The sequence below is a fragment of the Leptopilina heterotoma genome, unplaced genomic scaffold (genome assembly GCF_015476425.1).
Source record: "Leptopilina heterotoma isolate Lh14 unplaced genomic scaffold, ASM1547642v1 Lhet_120, whole genome shotgun sequence".
Lineage (NCBI taxonomy): Eukaryota > Metazoa > Arthropoda > Insecta > Hymenoptera > Figitidae > Leptopilina > Leptopilina heterotoma.
Window position 1 is genome coordinate 1,075,158 of NW_025110838.1, and position 6,595 is coordinate 1,081,752.

General features: G+C 22.8%; 1 protein-coding gene across 6 annotated transcripts in view; it reads right to left on the reverse strand.

Moving 5' to 3' along the window:
- The window catches only part of LOC122510450 (protein tincar), a 91,441-nt gene extending 90,778 nt beyond the window's left edge, over positions 1-663 (reverse strand). For all 6 annotated transcript variants that reach the window (XM_043625149.1, XM_043625132.1, XM_043625123.1 and 3 more), the window contains exon 1: positions 617-663. The gene's annotated coding sequence lies outside the window, so the exon portion shown is untranslated. The remainder of the gene's footprint in view (positions 1-616) is intronic.
- Between the last annotated feature and the right edge of the window lie 5,932 nt (positions 664-6,595).

The following is a 6,595-nucleotide window of genomic DNA, read 5'->3' on the forward strand; positions in this document are numbered from 1 at the left end:
TACGCAATTTTTTTAGAATTCAATTAAATTTTAAGTATTTAAGTAACATTATTCATTAAATTATTTATTTATTTTATGATATTGTTTAAGATTTAAGTTATTTTAAAAGAAATTTTTGTCAGAAATAGAAAAAATTTAAGGTTTTGTATTAGAATTCGTGGTAATTTTATAGTTTATGAATCAAACAAAAAAGACACAAAAATTCAGAATTCTTTTCAGTAATTTTAATAAAAGTTCCTGACTTTTCCCTGAATTCCCTATATCCCCTGAATATATAATTATTAAAGTTATGATAATATTAAAACTATATTTCAACTCATATTTTATTTTTATGAAAATAAATTTGTATTAAAAATTTGTACGTTGTATTATTTTTAAAATTGCTAATTTTATTTAAACTTTTATTTAAAAAAGTGAGTTAAAAGTTGAAATTATTGCTAGCTTTAATGAATTTTATTTTAATGTCATAAAAAAATTTACAAAATTTCAGTAAAGAATGAAAAGAGTATAGAAAAAAGAGAGAGGTATATATATTAAAAGTTTAGTTGAATATGAAAAACAATTTTTTTTCCACCATAGAATATATAAAACAACGGCAAATGAGTAATGAACTTACCAGTAAAGTGAAGATGGCGCTTTAGGGCTTGCGGCCACCGAGGGAATCTGAAACGGAGAGAAGTTTTTATTAGATTCGAAGCGAAGGCACTTTGATATTCCTAGGGTTTAAAGGGTGACAGGGGACGAGAGTGTGGTATATAACTATATAAACCTTATCGTTTGCGGCGTCAGATATATTCAGAAGGGGGAATCCGTTAGCCGTGCAAAAGCTCGCCTCGAGGAAGTTTGCATATACTACATGATTCAGAATACTGTAAATGTAAACGTTTGCTGACGTTCCCTAAATGATTTTCTCTTATTATATACACGACAAAACGCGAATACATGAAATTGCTTCAATCGTCTTAAGGCATCCACTTGCTCAAAGTGACAATTTCAATCGGGGACTCTCTCTCTCTCTCTCTCCTTGCTCATTTGCCTACTCTGCATCTCTCATTTACCTCTCTCTCTCTGCTTTCTCTCTCTATACATAATATTTCTCTCTCTCTCTCTCTCTCTCTCTCTTTTTTTCTTTTACAATCAGTAGAAAACTTAAGATTTTTGATAGACAAAAACTTAAATACTAATTAATATTTATTTTAAAATGAGTAGTAAAAGTAATAGTTTGATCAGACAACAAAATTAATACAACTTACTTTAGAATAAGTAGTAAAATATACGTTTGGTCAGACAATAATTTAAAGTCTATTTATTTAAAAATAATTAGATAATGTAAATTTTTGGTCAAACGAAAGTTAACATACTATTTATATTACAATAAGTAGAAAAAGTAACTTTTAATCAGCCTTAATTTGAATACTACATTCCTTATTTATTTTAGAATAAGTAGAAAAAGTATCTTTTTGATCAAATAATAATTTAAATATTATTTTTTGAGAATAAATAATAAAAGATAAGTTAGGTCAGACAATAAGTTAAAAACTATTTTGATTTTAGAATAAATAGAATTATTGGTCAGACAGTAGTTCACATACTACCTCTATTAGAATAAGTAGTACAAGTCTTTTTTGGTAAGACAATAATAATTTAAATACTATATTTATTATTTATTTTAAAATAAGAAGAAAAAGTAATTTTTTGGTCAGAAAACAATATAAATTCTATTTATTTTAGAATAAGTAGTGAAAGAATTTTTTGGTAAGACAATGATTTAAATACTATATTTATTGTTTATTTCTGAATGAGTAGAAAAAGTCTCTTTTTGGTCGACATCAATATAAATAATATTTATTTCAAAATAAGTGGAAAAAGTAAATTTTTTGTCAGACAACAATAGTAATTCTATTTATATTACAATAAGTAGAGTAAGAATTTTTTGGTAAGACAATAATTTAAATACTATATTTATCATTTATTTTAGAGTAAGTAGAAAAAGTAACTTTTCGGTCAGACAATAATTTTAATACTACATTCCTTATTTATTTTAGAATAAGTAGTAAAAGTAATTTTTGGTAAGATAATAATTAAAATATTAAATTTATATTTTATTTTAGAATAAGTAGAAAATGTATATTTTTGTCAGACAACAATATAAATTAATTATTTATTTTAGAATCTATTTATTTTAGTATAAGTAGTAAAAATAACTTTCTGATGAGACAAAAATTTAATTACTATATTTATTATTTATTTTGAAATGAGTAATTAAAGAAAATATTTTGATTAGACAGTAATTTAAATAATATTTATATTTCAGAATGAGTAGTTTGAGTCAATTTTTGAATATTCAGTAAATTAAAAACTATTTTAAAAGTAAAAGTAAAATAAAATTTCCTGTCAGAGAGAATACTAAACTTTTAGTAAATTTGTTCCAGTAGTAATGTGAATTTTTTTTTATCCGAAAAATAAAATTCCTAAAGTAATCAGTGCGACAGTGGAAAGAGAATGTTTTGGTAAGACAAAACTTTAAATTCTCTGTATTTAGAAATAAGTAGTAAAAATAACATTCGATCAGACCGAATTCTTTTTTATTTTTTATTTTCCTAGTAGAAAAACCAGTTTTGGTTAGACATAACATTTTTATTTCGTCTAATTTTCTACAAAAAAAAGTAGTTTAAAAAAATTAGTCAGACAAAGTATTTCCACATTACCTTCTTATTTTATTTATAGTAAATTTTATGTAGTTGTAAAAAAAATTGTCATAGTTTTTCCTGTTCATACAACTTTTTTCTTGTTCACTTTTACTTAAAAAAAATGTTAATAATAATTTTTTTATTTTTCCCCTAAATTTCACTTTATTAAACCGACTTGGTAATTATTTTTTTTCCGAATATTTGAAGCAAGAAATAAAGAATAAATTGTAGCAGTTAAAAATATTCACTCGAGAGGAACAAAAGTGTAAAGCAATATTACGCCTTGCTTGTCTTACTAATTAATTTCCCAACATAATTGAGAAGTGTAAGAATCATTCTGAGATGTTGTCACTTTGTTTTCGAAAGCAGGAAAATTAATTGCAGATGTTTTAAATCTCGGAAAATAATATTCTCAAAATATCGTGTCCACTATTTAATTATTTATGTTAATTAATAATGATAATAATTTGCAAGACAAAAGTTACAACTTGGCCTTATTAATTAATATTTTTTCTAAGACAAGCAGACTTTTAAAAAAAATATCAGCATTTTAATTTTAATTTTTAATTTATTATTTATTGTAATTTGTAACAACAGCAAAAATAATAATAATAATAATAATAATAATAATAATAATAATAATAATAATAATAATAATAATAATAATGATAATAATAATAATTTATTATATTTATAATACAAAATAGGATATATTTATTTATTAACTATTTCCTAATTACAATTTCCTTACACAAAAAATGCATAATTGACAAAATGAGTTGAGAACACGTTCAATAACAAGAAAGGGAAATCCATTTCTCGGGGAATTTGACATGAGTGTATACAATAGAAATGAAGCAAATTGACGTACCGGCATTGTCAAAATGACAATAGTGACTCTCAATACAGAATTGCAATCAAAGTAGGAGAGAGAGACAGAGAGAGAGAGAGAGAGAGAGAGAGAGAGAGAGAGAGAAAGAAAGAAAGAAAGAGAGGCCAAAAGATCTGAGACTAAATGCGATAAACGCAAGAATGCAGGAAATAGACACTGAGAATATTCGATAATTAATTGGGTCTCATATTCATAAGATTCAATTTCCTAATAGGACACGTACATTATTCGATGTTATATATTTGAGCTGGTACACTGATTGTGTCAATATTACATGTGAGTATATACTTATAGTGTGCCTCAATATACCTATAGGTATTTGTCTAGTCGGAATTATCAGGTAAAATTGCTGACCCGCTCCTATACAGAATTCCCTCGATATTACCTTCCTGCATTAGTTACCAAGTAAACTATACACAACATCACGTTCAATTGCTTACAATTTGGAATTAAATTCTCATCAGCATTTCATGATTTTGTGTTTTCAAAATTAATCCATTTTTTCACAGTAAAACGTGAGGTGTTAAAATAACACCAGAATGGATTAAAATAATCTGCAACAGTTTAATCCCTCTAGTATTAAATTAACACCAGAAAGGATTAAAATAATCTATTTTGGTGTTATTTTTAACTATGAATGAAATTTTACTTTAAATAAAACACCAAAGTCAACGATTTGTGAAATTTCAACGAATTTAGCTTCTCCAGGGAGAATAGAAAGTTAGTAAGTTAGTTACTAACTTACTAACTAACTTAGTAACATAGTTACTAAATTCAATTGTGTTCAAAATTTTTTAGTATTCTCGTCAAAATTTCAATTTTTTTATAAATAATAAAATTCTTCTTTGATATTCAATTCTTTTTATATATAATAAAATTCTTCTCTGATATTCAATTATTTTACAAAATTTTAATCAAATTCTTGTCAAAAATTTCAATTATTTTCAAAAGTTTTCTAAAATTAAATGATTTTCAGTATCTACTGTTTCGTCTATTTCAATAAAATTTTCCAAAAGAATTCCATTATTAAATAAAAATTTGACTAAAATTCTACGCAAACATTCCATTTTTTTCATAAATAATAAAAATTTCACAGGAATTCAATTATTTACAATTTTTTTTTATAAAATTTCTTCGCAATAATTCAATTATTTTCATAAATAATAACATTTTTACAGGGATTCAATTATTTTTAAGAATAATAAAATTCTTTTAGAAATTCAATTATTTTCATAAATAATAAAACTCATTGCAGAATTTCAATTATTTTTAATGTAATTTTAATCGAATTTCTCGATAAATGTAATTATTCTTAAAAATTTTATTAAAATTCGTTTAAAGAATTTAATGATTTAAAAAATTTGTTGATAAAATTTTTTATAAGAATTTAATTTCAAGTTTTTATTTTTCAATATATATTTAATTGCAGAATTTCCGAATAATTGAAATTTTCTAAAATTGAATTGTAAACGAATGAATTTGAAAATTCTGATAAAACTCATCGCAGCGTTTCAATTATTTTTCATACAATTATAATTGAATTCTTTGAAAGAGGAAATTATGTTCATGCAAGTTTAAATAAAATTCGAAAAAAGAATTCAATTATTTAAAAATTTGTTAATAAAATTCTTTATGAGAATTGAATTTTGAGAAACATTCAATTATTCAATAAATTATTTACTTTTGCATTTAAATAATTAAATTCTTGTAGAATTTTCTAATAAAAATTGATTTTCATTTCATAAAAATGAATTTCAGTTAAAAATTTAGATTATAATTGAATATTAAAAGCAATGTAGCTTGAATTTTTAGAAATAATTGAATTTTGAAATTAATTTTTTTGAAAAAGTTTAATTTTTATATTATTTGAAGTTTTTATTTTCTAATATGCATTTAATTAAAGAATTTAGGAATAATTGAAATTTCGTTAAATTGAATATTGTAAACAAATGGATTTGAAAATTGCCAAAGAACTTTTTCGAAAATTATTAAAATTTAATAAACTAAAATTTCATAAAAAAAATGTAAAAAATAATACTAAAATTGATTATTTTAATCTTTTTTTCTGTTAATTTATTCTGCAACACTTTTTGATACCTCACGATTTACTGTGTTAGTATATTATTATTGTATCGTTGAGAACTTAAATGCTATTAATTTTAGAATAAGTGGAAAAATTGAAACAATTGAAAATTTTGTCAAATTTAATCAAAATTATATTTTAATAAATTTTATTTGCTTACTCTCTAAATCTGAATATGTGAAATTTCACTTATTGTACGTTATAAGTCGTCCTCTCGATCAATAAGTGCATATACACTTATAAATAAGTGAATTTTTCACTTATTCTGAGTGAAATTTCACTTATTATAAGTGTATATGCACTTATTGATCGAGAAGACGACTTATAACGTACAAATATGTGAATTTTCACATATTCAGATTTAGAGAGTACTTTTAAAAACTATTTTGAAATTTTAATCGTATTTTTGAAGAATTATAATTAAAAATTTAGAAAATAATTGATTTTTAAAAAAATGTTAAAAAAACTTATATTTTTTAAAAAAATGAAGATTTTTCATTAAATTTCAAAAAAGCCAATTTTTTAAAGTAACAGCCACAAAGAAAGTTTTGTTAATTGTAGTATAATTAAAAATTTAGCAATAATTTAATAATTTGATTTAGCGATTTAATAGTAGTAGTAGCTAAAAAAAATAATTTTATATAATTTTATAATTTTATAATTTTATAACTTTATAATAAAAATTAAATATATATACTAAAAAATTTTAAAAAGTATTGATATAGAAACTTTGTGGTATAAATATTGCCACTAATTGGAGATTGTATATACAAGAGACGATGAGATAAAATCCCATTGGAACGTTGTATGAATTGAACTGTTCAAGGTTTTCTTCTGGTATAAAGTATAAAAAAGAACCAGGTGCACCTACACCTGTTAATTTTTTTTCCAAACGCATTTATAAAATAATGCGGGTTTAATTCAACTGGA